The 15168-nt window shown below is 44.1% G+C and overlaps 1 long non-coding RNA gene across 1 annotated transcript; it reads right to left on the bottom strand.

Annotated features, from left to right (window-relative positions):
- Positions 1 to 1396: 1396 nt before the first annotated feature.
- On the bottom strand, positions 1397 to 3172 carry LOC310753671. Its single transcript, XR_014543439.1, has 3 exons — positions 3037 to 3172; positions 2137 to 2349; positions 1397 to 2055 (listed from the first exon to the last, which is right to left on the bottom strand). It is a non-coding gene; the product is annotated as an uncharacterized lncRNA (long non-coding RNA).
- Between the last annotated feature and the right edge of the window lie 11996 nt (positions 3173 to 15168).

The following is a 15168-nucleotide window of genomic DNA, read 5'->3' on the forward strand; positions in this document are numbered from 1 at the left end:
CTGACTGCTTTCAGAAACCTGGGCTGCAACATGAGCGTCACGATGCACTACCTATTTTCACATCTGGACCGGTTTCCTGAGAACCTGGGTTCAATGAGTGACGAGCAGGGGGAGAGATTCCATCAGGACATGAAAGAGATGGAGACCAGGTATCAGGGTCGCTGGGACACAGTCATGATGGCTGACTACTGTTGGACTCTGAAGAGAGACCTCCGTGCTGCTGAGCATTCCAGGAGTTCCAAGAAATGGAAGTTCAAGCCCTGAAGTTTGAAAAATGGTGAAGCAACATGCAATTTACGTGTACTTACCTTTATCAATGCCCACCATTCAGTTTACAGTAATCGATGTTTCTATCAGGTAATCAATATATGTTGTTGGAAAAACATTTTTTTCTCTTGAAAACATATTTAGGCTGATACGTGTTGACAAAAATCAGCTGATAACGCCACAAAAATGTAATCGATTTTGTCACAAGATCTGATTTTTTTCAAATCAACATAGCACAAAAACCTGACCTGATGGAGAGAAACGGATGCCATTTCCTGATTCAGCAGTGCAAAGATACCCTAAATCAATTGCAGAAATCTAGACAACATTCAAAAAGTAAAAAATTGTTGCCCAGTGTTATCTTCCCTGAAAGGAGCTAAAAGTCCTTCCCATAGCCACAGGTGATTGGCTTGAACGCTGGAGAGGCTACTGAATTGCTCTTGCCCTGGCTAAAGATTGACCAACACCAACATCATGACAGGATTCAGGTCTGAGGTTCCCCCCAGTTGCTACTTACTGTACCTCCTTCTGGAATCCGGGACCAATATTTTTTTTTAAGGTTAACAGAATAAAACAATTCAAAAACAAACACTAAGCAAACTGTAAAGGACTTCAGAATCCTCTTGGTACACTCAGGAGACGAATGGTCACATTGTGCTGTGATCCACAACAAGGTGACCTTAAAATCAGATTATCAAGGCCAGGAGGCTGCTAAGGTGTCGGCTTCCCCAGCTGTGAGGCACTGCAGCATTGCTGCCTGCCAGGGACTTGGTTGGCTAATTACTCAGTTCCAGAGAATGAAGGAGAGAAAGCTCTGCAGGACATTCAATAGGAATAGAATCTCCTGGTTGGAAATGGATCCTGGTTAACAACAGGGCAATGGAAACTGCAGAACACTCCCAGGGCTCAGAAGAGCATCAAATGTTTTGTATTGCCCTGTTGTTTAGGGTTGTACATAAAGTTGTTTTGTACATAAAGTTTAAAGTGACACGAAAAAGGAAAAATGCAGCGATATTACATTACCTTGAAGGCTTAAATCTCCCATTTAGTAAGATGATCTGTATCTGAACAGGAAGATAAGGGATTTGGCTATACACCTACCTTTGTTGCTGAAGCCGCTCAGCAATCGCCAAAATTACAAGGCTGTGGTTAACACAGGAGCAGCCTGTGGGTAGGAACATCACTAAGGCAGAAAATACCTGCACATCCCAAGTATGAACAGAAATTAAGAAGACACTTCAAAGAAGATTCAGAAGCTTCAGCTGGTGCAGAAATAGGTGGTCTGTCTCCTGATGCAGTATATATGCTGCAAGCACATGACATCTACTAAGGCTCACTACCATGTTCTTTCCTGTGTCCCATCCCATTAATAATCACCCAAGAATGCTCTCCAGATTGTACCATTAGTTTACCAAAGAAAATGTGCACAGTAGGAGTTTTGTGGGCTTTTTTGTTTGTTGTGTCTGAGGACCATTTTTTCTCCAGAAACCTATCAGAATAAGATTTTGATAGTTTTCCAGAAGCTTTGTAAGATTTTCTTGTTTCCACTGAGCATTAATGACCTGGTAACCCTTCATTCATTTAAAATTAATTTTAATATCCAGCATTTTGTCTGTTAAATGGTTTGTTATCTTTTTCCTTTTTTAAACTGTTTTCTGGTTTTCTTTGACATTTGTACGAATGCAGCATGGTGGTTTAGAAATTTGTAAGAAATAAACCTAATTATGTTTCCTAATAAAGGGAATGTATGTTCCGGATCTGTGTCTCTCTCTCTTGTTCAACCTTCAACTGGAAAAAAAGAAAACAAAAAATGGTACATTTCCATCAAGTGAGACTTTGACATCCTGGTTGCAAGCCCCAAACACTTACACTGAGCAAGAATTCCTGAGAGTGCAAGCTTGAACTTTTCCTTTGCTTCTTCCATTTCCTTTTCATGGGCTGCTTTCTCATTTGTAAGTCGGCGGATGTGGCTGTTGACTGACTGGATCATTGAGTAGAAGTTGTTTGCAGTCCGTCTGTTCACTTCCCCACGCTCTAGCCAGGCCAGCAGTGTCTGCACCGCTTCCAAACACTTTGAATCATCTGACCCAAGAGAGAAACACTGCTCAGGTACAAAGCACTGGTGCATTTTGCAAGTAATATTATTTAAATCACCGCTCCCTGTGTGAGAGTTTAAAAAACAAAAACATAGTAAGATGTTTGATAGGCTAAAATTATATTGTTTTGTTACTAGTGCTCTGCCAAAGCTTCCTGTGGCTGCTATGGGGGTTCTTTTGTTATGTTTTTATGGTATAATGTATTTACATTTATGTATTAAACATTAGTTAAGTCACTTGGAGACGTTCAGATAACAAGCAACAGTCTAATTAATACTACTGTTTTGCATAGGTCTGCATGAAATGAGCCACCCAAGCAAGGCAAAACTCTGAAAGGCTGGGGTGGATGAGAATAACTCCACAAACAGTTGCAATGTACTCATCTGTTGTATGTCTACATGGGATGGATCACATCTCAGTGGAAGAGCATCTGCTTTGCATGCAAAATGTCTTGGGTGCAATCCTTAGAGTCCCCAGGTAGGAAGTGATGAGAAAGATCCTTCTTCTTCCAAGACCCTGGAGAACCACAGCCAGTCAGAGTATACAGTACTGGGTAAGAAACAGATAACTCATCTGATAGGGTACAGGACAACTTCCTATGTTCCTAACCACCTGCCACAATCCTCATGCAACAGCCTGCCAGTTTGGGGCATTATTCTACAGCCCTATGTACCTTTTAACTTCTCAGCAACAATACTGCACTCATAATACGAATAGTGGACAACAGGAGGTGGGGAGGGAGGGTGGAACTGTTTTTCTGCCATCCTTCTGCGATGGTGCTCTTCCCAGGCCAGCATCCGCTGCTTGCATTCCCAGGCTTGAGCAAAATCCACGTGCAGGTGCCCTGTGTCCTTTTTGTCAGTGCTGGATAAAAAGGCAATGATAGTTACAGAAATAACCATCAGCAGTTTCCCTGTGGTAGGGAAGCTTTTAATGTTTGATCTTTTATTGTGTTTTTAATATCCTGTTGGAAGCCGCCCAGAGTGGCTGGGGAGACCCGGCCAGATGGATAGGGTATAAGTAATAAATTATGACATCATCATCATCATCATCATTATTATTATTATTATTATTATTATTATTATTATTATTATTAGACTGTTCCTCTGTTTCCCCCATCTGCAACATGGGGGTCTGCCTGCTTTGTCTCCGGAGAATCTATAAAATTTACTTGGGTTCTCTTTTTATTACTGCTTGCTGTTTAGCAGCCTGCAGCAACAGCTATGCAAAACTAGGCTTCCATTTGGAAAACGTCCTATGCATTTTCATGTTCCAATCTACAGTATAGCACAGCATACTACACAATCAACACTGCCATGATTTTCGCCCTTCATGATGTCGAAAATCTTATTTTTTAAAAAAAGATTTGCAACCTCATCTCTATAGCTTCCTCTTCCAATTACTCCCTGACCTTGAAAATATTCTAAAACAGAGAGGGTTCAACTAGAAAGTGTTAGAGATGGACTGCCAAGCAGACTAGGGCTGAGTTCTGGGAAGTTACACATTTACCTCCCTTCCCTTCATCAACTGGCATTCTAGACCAGGGGTGGGTATCATGCAACTCTCCAGAAGTCGCTGGACACCAGCCCTTGTGATCCTTGACTGCCACTGGTTCTCCCTGCCACTGATTCCCCCACAACCACCTCTAGACTGCTGTTTTAACCAGTAATGTTTGCTTCTCCATTTTGCCTCTCATTAAGTGGACAGAATCAGCAAGCAGCACAGCAGGGTAGTACAGAGATGGCCTCACTCCTTGAGGACATGAAGATGCTTGAGGCTCCCAGCGCTCCCGTTGAGGTGGTCCTGGCCACCTCTACAATCTAAAAGCTATTCTGGCTTGGCCAAACTATAAAAAGTATCCTGTTGGGAAAAGAGCTTCTTCTTCCCTCCATGATCTGTACATCCACCAGACTCTTCATCAGATGTCCCTCTTTACTTTCAATATTTCCCAATTGATCCCAGTGCAACTGCAAGAATGGCAAGGATTACTTGAGCTAGGTGGGAAGCGTGTGCAAATTTTGCAATGAATGATCTCCTTAATCACTGGTGGTGGCACTATTTCCAAGCCAGACATCAAGGGACTGATTGGTGGGATCCCAAGTCATCATTCCAAGGGCAGGGTCGAAGTCTGAAACAGAGAGGCCATCAAGCTAGATTGTTTCAGCTGCAACTGCACAATAATTCTAATTAGGAAAGCAGATTTTTTCCATCAGTAAAATCAAAACTTAAAGGACCTGAGAGATACATAAAGAAATGCGTCTGGAGAAGTAGAGCCATTTGACAGCCCACATAATCCCACAAAAGCCAATTCTCATGTGTGGGAGGACAAAGATGCGGGCACAGGCAGGATTGAAGAAAAAGAGAGCCCACAGTACATCCTAATACTGGGAGATTAGCCTCACTTCCTTCTGGTTTTGTAACTGAAATGACAGCCATACATACCACCACATTGAAAGCTGGCTCAGGCATCTGTTTTGCCTCTTCCACCGCAGGCTGCCTTGCCTTCTTTTAATTTTAGAAGTGCTGCATGAGTGCTTACGCATAAATCCATTCATTCAGTCAATTACTTTTTTTTTTTAGGAAACTTTTTTAAAAGTGCTTAACGGCTCCATAGATGGAGTGGAGGTGTTTTTTTGGTAACATACAAGAGCCAATCACAGCCAGATTCTGCTTTAAAGTTGCAGAGTTGTTTTTTGTTTATTATCGCAGCCACTCCTAAGGGCCAAGTAGATAGAGCGCTCAGCTGATTGTCTAGTCTTGCAAAGACCCTTTCAAAGTGCTATTTTGCAGGGTGCTTTGCAGGTGCTGCCAATCACCTAATTAGTGAAACCTGCAAACACCCTTTCAGATTATCCAAGTTTTGACCTACCCCATATCTGACATCATATATGACTTCCGACAGATGTAGGACAGATGGGCATGGCTTCCCTGAAAATGGCTTTGTTGGCTAAATAAGGAGGCCTAACAGGCCTAATCAGACCCAGGCCAGAGGTTACCCACCCATTTTAGGCCACGGATCTTGTGTGTTCTTTGAACATTTGCTCCCCTCATCACTCCACTGGAAAAATTAAGCATTGTGTGCTTGCAGCGGCAATACCAAACCAAGAGCACAACCTACCAGGCAAAAGAGTGTAGGAATGATCGCTGGGTTATGGAGCACACTCCCGCCCGTGGGCAGCCTCAGCTGTCTGCACGCGTAACCTTGGGGTGCGGAGCACACTCCCCCTCACAGATAAAGCCACAGCTGTCTGAACATCTTGCCCTCTGTCCAACCTTTTGTGGTCTTAGTAGTCTGCCGTGCCCTGTCTGTGACCTTTGTCTCCTTTGTCATACATTGTGCAAGGGGGAAATGATGCGGTGGAAACAGGTGCCAAAATAACTTTGTACCACCCCACGATTTCGGGGTTGGAAGATGTGTAAAGGTCACAGTCCAAAATGTATCTGCCTGGGTTTGCATATTGTGCCAATAAAAGGAGCCTCCACAGAGCTAGCTGGCAGCTTGCTTGTGCACAGCTCACCTGCATTACCAACTCCTACCTCATGTCCTTCACTTCAAAAGAGGATCTCCTGTTATTCCCATTGGTGCCATCCCCAAGTTATTCATTGCAGTGGTCCAGGCTGTTGGGTCTGACATGCCCAAATCCATTGGAGGAGACTCTAGACTCAGATTTGATTTGATGCTGTCTGCAGAAAGGATTATGATTGACAAACGTGTTAACAAATGTACTTTTTTTTTAATTATCAGCATCACTTACCCCAATTTTTAATTTTTTTTACTAATGATAAAACTGGAAGAGAAAGTGATAGAAACCAAATAAATCTCCCCTATAAAATGACACCCTGCATATCTTGGCAAATGATGGGATAAATTCTAAGGGGAGAGTAGGATGCAACAAATGCTCGCTTTAGGCACAAACTATTTGATGCAAACCACATTTGTCTGTGCTCCCCTCCAGAGTATCATCTCATCCCCCATGTACCAGCGTCTTGTTCTTTCCAAAATAAGAGCTCTAGTTGTAAAGGCACAAGTCTTAAAATAGATCTGAGCCAGCATTTATCAAGGGCCCCAGAATGATCCTCTGATGGCAGAGTATAACCCCTAAAAAAACAACACTAGGCCATAAACCAGGGCAAAGTCCATGTGTTATCTGCATGTCCAAAGGCCAAATCCCACTGTCAAACTCCTGAATACATTTTCAAATTCTCTCCCATCTGCCCCAAGCTTAAAAAAACAGTGGAGAGATTTGGCATAAGAGCAGCTTCAAGTGGCAAAGTCACACACAAAACTTAGTACATCGCAATGCCATCTTAGATCTCATGCTGAGTACTAGTAGTTTAAATGTGTTTGTTTATTCTTTTACTTATATCCCACCCTTCATCACGAAGCCCTTCATCTCAAGGCAAGTAACAGCAGTAGAGTTGCCATATTTCAAAAACTGAAAATCCAGACACAAAAGTTGTTGTTGTTTTGGCCAAAGCTGTTGATGCCCGTACATTTCAGCAATTTCCACCTGGCTACTGTTTCCGATGGCCGAATCCCAGGAATGTCTGGAAAATTACGGACATATGGCAACCCTAAACAACAGGGCAATACACAAGTAATGGAATTACCAGGAGGACCTCCCTAGCCCATCTTGAAGTTTGAGCAGGACAATAGGAAAAAAACTGACTGGCGAAAACTGCTTCTAGGGAATCTCACCTCACATAATAATGACAGTTCATCTATCCTTCTCTGTCTGAAATAATTATTTGGCACCTCCCCTTGTACCTGTGATTGCTCTATTCCAGCTCAACAGTGAAGGGAAAGCCCTGGGGATGGAATGCTTAGAATGAGCCAACAGGCCCTTTCACATCTCATCAGATCAATTTCCACTGCAACAGGTGTACTTTACATCCTCTGACCTTTAATTGCCTGAAGAACTTGTAATTCAATTAACTCCTATCTTTCCTGGCCACTGGCCATACTGGCTGTGGCAGATGAGAGTTAGAATCCAACAATATCTGGAGGGCCACTGGTTCCCCATCCAATGCTCTGTTGGGGCGGGCGCTCATGAAGAGTAAGGAAGTTTTCTGCTTCATGCAGTATCATTTTAGCACAATCATCGACCCTGATGTGTAGTCTGGGGCTCTAATTTCCTTTTGGATGGCTTTACTATTTTCAGCGGGTTCCATTTGATTATCACAAATCCCCCAAATAAGAACAATCCCACATCTTTGCATGCAACTGATGCAGGTTAAACGGTATTGCTATGAGTTTGTGGGTGCCAGACCCCTCTAATCCCTGGATTCAGCAAGTGTTAAAAGCTAATCAATCCAAGCTAGCTTTCTGTGAGGTGATATCCTGGGTGATGAGCCATTAAGAGGGATTAAGGGGCTCTGTGGGCGATGGCAAATGGGCCCCTCCCTCCACTCATAGATAGTGAGAAGGACAAAAGCTAGAGTTGAGATTGAGCAGTGATGTGTCTGAGAAGCAAAATAGCAAGCAGAGTGACCAAGAGCCATGATGGATCTTTGCTTGAATCCAGTGCTGCAGCTATGGAAGAAACAATGGCCATTAATAGTGTGAACCCCTGCATAGCAGGCTCAGGTTGTATATATGTGTAAATAAACCATATATCCTAAAGTCTCAGCTGTGCCTCATTCCCGAAAGGAAACATGAACCCTGGGTAAGTGCCTGGAATCCCTGGAATCTCACACCACTTGGAAGTTGGGGGGGTGCAACTGTATCTATATTGGGCCAATGAAAATTGGTAAAGGAACATACAAGCTATTGAGTTTCACAGAGCTGTTAATCCAACACAAGGAGTTACCTAGCTTGTGAAATTCAAGTCGTATTTCTATATCAACCTGCACTGGCTCAGTTAAATATATGCTTTTCCTTAGCTTGTGTTTCCTATACTTTGGGATCATCATGGCAATGTCCATGTTTCATTCCAATTTTTTATGGCAGTGAGGGTGTCTTCTAACGAAGGATAAGAAGTAATTTGTTTTTGCTACTGCATATCAACCAGACCAACAAACATAAACCCCCAATTCAGATTCATCCTGACTCAAGCACGTACACAGCTGTGACTCACTGACTTCTGGCTATCAAGTGACAAGTGACAGAAATCCCAGAACTCAGGGTCCCTGGTGTGGAATGAGCTAGAATAACAGGACATTTTTCCATTCTAAAAGCAAGCCTCCGTTCAGTTAGGTTCTCTCATGAAGCCCCACAACTAAAATTATAAACACAATTTAAAACATTAGATTTTAAATACCAATTAAATCATCCAACAAAATGCTGTAGATAAAAACAGTAACAGTTAAAATTACAGACCAACAATCTTATTCAGTTAAAAGCTGCAAAAAAAATTGTGTGTTTTAAGGCCTGCTTATATAAAAACAGACTGAGTATAAGACAAACATCCCGGGAGAGTAAGTTCCACAGTGATAGGGCCACCAGTAAAAAGGCCCCGTTTCCCCCCCACTTCCAACCTGATGAATCTTAAAGGCAGACCTACAAACAGGACTTCTATGGCCAATATCAGGGTTGGGCAGGTTCATGTAAAATATAGGTAGCCCTTCAGATATCCTGGTCCCAAACCGTTTAGGTTTTAAAAAGTAACCGCCAACACTTTATCTGGGCCTGAAAACTCACTGGTAATGAGAGTGGCAAGTGTAGAATTGGTGTTATATGCTCTAGTCATCTGGCCCCCCAAAGCAACTGGGGAATGCATTCTGTACCAGCTGAAGCTTTTGAACAGTGTATGAGGACAGCCCCACATACAGCATGTTAAAGTAGCATAATTGGGATCCAATCAGGGCATGGACTACTGTGGCCAGCTCCACTTTGTATCAGTTATTTCTGGGAACAGATTCCATCAGCAACTTCCTAGAAAACAGCAAGTCCAGGAGAATCCCTCAGACTGTGTGCCTGGTCCTTCAGGTGGAGTGCAACCTCATCAAACTCTGGGCACCATGTTTCCTACCCACAGTGCCTCTGTCTTATCCAGATTAAGCTTCAGGTTGTTTGCCCTCATCCATCCTAAAACCTCTAAAACTAGAAGGTGGAAATGATAAACAGAGTTGTACATCATCCACAAACTTATGACACTTTAGCCCAGACTTCCAAACTATTTCTCCCAGCAGCTTAATGTACATGTTAACAATAAGGCAAGACAGGAGAGACAGAAGTGGACATGCTGTTACAACACCTCTCAATTTTATTTTATTTCATTTCATTTACTGTATTGGCCCAAATATAAGCCTGACTCTTCCCCCAAATTCCAACCGTGAAAGGTTAGAGCGCGGCTTAAATTCGCGACCATACAAAAACTGGCTTTTACGCTATCACTGCTGAAACAGACATATGGTAAAACAGAATGGGTGTGAATTTTAAGGGAGTGGCTTATATTTGGGTATCGTCTTTGTTTTCCCCCCCCCCCCCTTGAATTTTAAAGGAGTGGCTTATATTCGGGTGCAGCTTACATTTGGGCCAATACGGTATATGCCACATATACTCCAAGAAGCACAAGGTAGCATGGTTCTCTCCTCTCCACTTTATCTTCCCAGGGCCAAGAGAAGGAAGCCAGTCTCCTTCCAGATAAAAGAATGATTGTACCCAGTCTGTCCAGTGTGAGCATACACAAGCTCACTTACACTTCCTTCAATCTATCTAAGCCAAAGCAATCTTCTAAGAGCTTGAGAATACTTCCCAGCCTAGCTCCATCAGGAGCAAGAGGAGCTAAACGAAAGATCCTCTTTTTCAGCCACCTTTCTAGAGATGTTTGAGAAAATTATTATTTCTTTGCTATGAACTAACTTGATCTGTACTTCTCAAAGTTGCAAATCAGAATATACCGGCAATTATCCTTTGGGATTTGCACTTATTTACATTTAGCAAGGTATTTTTTATGTATGCTACAACAGCAGCAAGAATACTCATCGCAAAGTATTGGAAAACAGAAGATCTACCCACCGTGGAAGAATGGCAGATGAAGGTTATAGATTATATGGGACTGGCAGAAATGACCGGCAGAATCCGAGACCAGGGAATAGAGACGGCGGAAGAAGATTGGAAGAAATTTAAGGACTATCTTAGGAAACATTGTAAAATTATTGAAGGTTAGAACGATGTTGATTCAGAAATTAAGTGGTTATAAGCTGTAATGATTATGTGATTAAGAAAAGAAAGGTTAAAAATTATATAGAAATTAGGGGAAGGATTTGCTGAATTGAATTAATTAGAGATTGGAATACAGAAAGGGGAGGTATGAGGAGATCGGGAAAGTAAGTTTTATGAATATAAGGGATTGAAATTATACTTGTTGTTGTATGTGTTTTCTTTGTACTTTTACTGTTTCTGTTTTTTGTTTTTTCTATTTTATATAAACTTTTAAAACTTTAATAAATATCTTATAAAAAAAAATAGAATGCACATTCACCCAAAAATCTCAGAGTGACATGTTTGTTATCAGCCCAAATCAAGCATAGGTGTGTTGATTCCATCTCAATAGAAAGAGGACGAATAAGCTTCGATTGTTCATTCAGTGTTCATTCACCCTAACCCTAACCCTAACCCTAACCCTAACCCTAACCCTAACCCTAACCTTAACCTTAACCTTAACCTTAACCTTAACCTTAACCTTAACCCTGACCCTGACCCTGACCCTGACCCTGACCATAACCCTAAACCTAACCCTAACCTTAGCAAAACGAAGTGTAATAAGCCTAAACAAAGCCAAACAGGTTGTTTTGGGTTCCAGCTACATAGAAAGAAGAATCTTGGATTTCGCTTATTTCAAGTCGTGTTCTTTGGTGTTAATGCACATTGGCCCAGAAATCGCAAAGTGTGAGTAATGATACCAAAATAATACAACACCGTCTTTTCACTTCCATATGCGTAGAACGAAGACGAATAAGCTTTGATTGGGTTTATTTCAATTCGCATGGTGTTTTTTGGGTGTGCACCAGAATCACCCCCAACCAAAGCAATAGGGTGTTTTGGGTACCATCTACATAAAAAGAAGATGATAATGCTCTGATTGGATTTATTTCAAATTGGTGTTTTTGGGGTTAGAATGTACATTCACCCAAAAATCGCAGTGACATGTTTGTTATCAGCCCAAATCAACTATAGGTGTTCTGGTTCCATCTCAATAAAAGAGGACGATTAAGCTTGAATTGTCCTTTCGGTGTTTATTCACCCACAAATAGCAAAACGAAGTGTAATAAGCCTAAACAAAGCCAAACAGGTTGTTTTGGGTTCCAGCTACATAGAAAGAAGAATCTTGGATTTCGCTTATTTCAAGTTGTGTTCTTTGGTGTTAATGCACATTGACCCAGAAATCGCAAAGTGTGTTCAATGAGACCAAAATAACACAACACCGTCTTTTCACTTCCATATGCGTAGAAAGACGACGAATAAGTTTTGATTGGGCTTATTTCAATTCGCGTGGTGTTTTTTGGGTGTGCACCAGAATCACCCCCAACCAAAGCAAAAAGGTGTTTTGGGTTCCATCTACATAAAAAGATGATGATAAAGCTCTGATTGGGCTTATTTCAAATTGGTGTTTTGGGGGTTAGAATGCACATTCACCCAAAAATCGCAGAGTGACATGTTTGTTATCAGCCCAAATCAAGCATAGGTGTTTTGGTTCCATCTCCATAGAAAGAGGACGAATACGCTTGGATTGTTCTTTCGGAGTTCATTCACCCTAACCCTAACCCTAACCCTAACCCTAACCCTAACCCTAACCCTAACCCTAACCCTAACCCTAGCAAAGCGAAGTGTAATAAGCCTAAACAAAGCCAAACAGGTTGTTTTGGGTTCCAGCTACATAGAAAGAAGAATCTTGGATTTCGCTTATTTTAAGTTGTGTTCTTTGGTGTTAATGCACATTGACCCAGAAATGGCAAAGTGTGTGTAATGAGACCAAAATAACACAACACTGTCTTTTCGCTTCCATATGCGTAGAAAGAAGATGAATAAGCTTTAACTGGGCTTATTTCAATTCGCATGGTGTTTTTTGGGTATGCACCAGAATCACCCCTAACCAAAGCAAAAACGTGTTTTGGGTTCTGTAATGGTTCTAGGGGTTGCTCGTGCGTAAATCGGCGCCACACCTGGCTGGGTTGCCTGAATGAACCCTTTCTGTCCGGACAGCCACTCGCCCGTGACTGTCTCAATCGCTGGCAGAATCTGTCAGTGGGCGTTTCTTGAACTTCTTCCAGCAAAGAAGCTCTTTGACCCCTAGTCTCCGCCTACTCTCCCTGCGCGGAAGCCTTCTGCGCAAGGATGGTGTGGGCAGCGGAGGACCCTTACTCTCCCCGCTGGTCCCCGGCAAGGAGTCATGGGACCGCGTCGCCGATTCCCCCATCTGCCCCCCTTCTCCACTGGTGCTACGCTGATTCCCTTCCCCAGAAGATGTGCTGCTTCTCTCCCTCCCGGGACACTCTCCGGAATCCCTCTGGAGCCCTCCCTCTCCCTCTGGCCCTGATGGCAGTTCCCTGACATCCACCTCCTCCCCAGGACCCGCTCCACCCCGGCGCGATTTTCCGATACAACCTCGTCTCTTTCCTCGGCCGACGATGCGGGGAATCCCCTGAAGGAGCTGTCACCATCCTCTGAGGATTCAAAACCAGCTTCCCACCTGCTCCGATCTCTCCCCGCAGGGTGGACCTCCCAGTCTGATTCTTCTCCCTCTGACACCTCCCCTCCCTCCTCTTCGGAGGCAGGAAAACCCACAAAGTCCCCTTCGTCGTCTGTGGTTCCAAATTCTTCCCCCCAGAATCTCGCTAGTGGTTTTGGCTTATCCGGGAACAAACTGTGGAATTCTTCCACCAGATAGCCGTCATTGATTGATTCAGTGGGGACCCACGTGTTTTCTGACCTAGGTTCTCCCTCTCAAGCTACCAAGTACTCCACCTGGCGACCTCGCCACCTTGAATTGAGTATTTCCGTGGCTTGGTTGTGGTGTTCCCTCTCCTCTACCCGCGGGTGGGTGGTGACTCCTCCCTCCCGCCCCGGAAATTCCCGCCCCTCCCTGTACGGTGAAAGTAGGGACCTATGGAACACCGGATGTATCTTCATGCCTCCCCCTCGCGACGGTACTTGTCCGCCTGCCTCTTGTAAACTTCCTTGGCCCGCTCCAAGTTCATCTTGAGTTGCTGGTGCAAGGCCTCCATTTCTTCTATAAACTGCTCAGCCGCGGGTACACTCCATGCTTCCTCCCCCCTCTCCGGGAAGGCCCTGGGGTGACACCCATAATTGGCCATGAACGGGCTCATTCCCGTGGACACATGTTCAGCGTTATTGTACACAAATTCAGCCAAAGCTAGTTTCTCTACCCAATCGTTCTGTCTCTCGCTGACGTAGCAGCGTAGGTATTGTTGGAGTATACCGTTTGCTCTTTCTGCTTGTGTGTTGGTTTCTGGGTGCCTCGCCATCAAGAAGCTCACCTCGACCGGTAGCAAGCTCATGAGCTTCCTCCAGAACCGGGAAGTAAATTGTTTCCCGCGATCCGAGATGACCCTCGAGGGAGACCCATGCGGCCTGAAGATGTGATCCACAAACAACCTGGCTGTCTCCTCTGCCGTCACCGCGTGTGAGCAAGCTATGAAATAGCACATTTTTGTCAGTAGATCGACTACTACCATGACTGCTGCCTTCCCCCTTGACTTGGGCAGATCTGTCATAAAATCAATGGACACCACCTCCCAGGGGCTTCCCGGTGTAGGTAAGGGTTCCAGTAACCCTGCGGGGGCAGCCCTCTCTCCCTTTGCCCTCTGGCATCGGTCGCACCCCCGTACATATTCCTGTACGTCTTCCCTCATCTTTCGCCACCAGAACTGCCTGGTGACGAGCAGCATGGTTTTGTGCTGTCCAAAGTGCCCAGCTGTTGGGTTGTCATGGAGTTGTTTAAGTACCTTCCCCCTCAAGGTCTCCCCCGGTACATACAGTGCCCCCTTATAGTACAGTAGCCCTTCCTTTTCCTCAAACCCTCCATGGTCTTCCCTTCTGTCCCGGAGTTCCCTGATTTTAGTTTGAGCGAACCCGTCGTTTCTAGTAAGCCCGGCCAGTTCTCGTTTCCCAACCAACGTTCCCATACACACCCACCGGTCCTCGGGAAACACGTGTCGGATCTCTGGTGGTCCCTCTCCTTCCATGTGCCAGTACAGGCTCCCTAAAGAAAACCGCTTTTAAACAACAACAACAAAAAAGGTTACGGCTTATAGTACCTTACTGAAAAGTCCAGGTTAACCCACGGTTTATATTTCCACTTCATTTTGGCTCACTGTAAAGGACAGCTATTTTCCTTTTCTTCAAAAACTTTTTCCTTGCCCGGCATGTTCATTTTACTCCCTCCACCCCTCCTCCCTCCCAACTCCCCCTCATGCTTTCCTTCTCCTCCCTCCACCCCTCCTCCCTCCCTCCACGCCCCCCACCCATTCAGAAGATACATTGGTCTTTGGAGTTCCCTTTGCTTCTTGCCTGAGTCATCACAGTTACCAGACAGGTTTTTTCAACTGCTGGGGCAGGCTTGATTGCTCTCTGAGTGACCGGCAGTTTGTGAGGCATTGTCTTTAAGCACCTGGCAGTTCAGCAGCTCTAGTTGCATTGTCAGTTTAATTAACCAGCGGTTTGACCAATTGCAGTCTTTTGTCTGTTTAAGCACCCTTATCTCCCTCTCCTTCCATGTACTCCGGTTTCCGGGAGAGAGCATCTGCTCTTACGTTTTCCTCTCCTGGCACGCATCTGATCTCGAAGGAAAACTTGACGAACTCCTGGGCCCATCGAATCTGTCTCTGGTTGAGCACTCGT

Source organism: Podarcis filfolensis (genome assembly GCF_964270895.1).
Source record: "Podarcis filfolensis genome assembly, chromosome: W".
Taxonomy (NCBI): Eukaryota; Metazoa; Chordata; class Lepidosauria; order Squamata; family Lacertidae; genus Podarcis; species Podarcis filfolensis.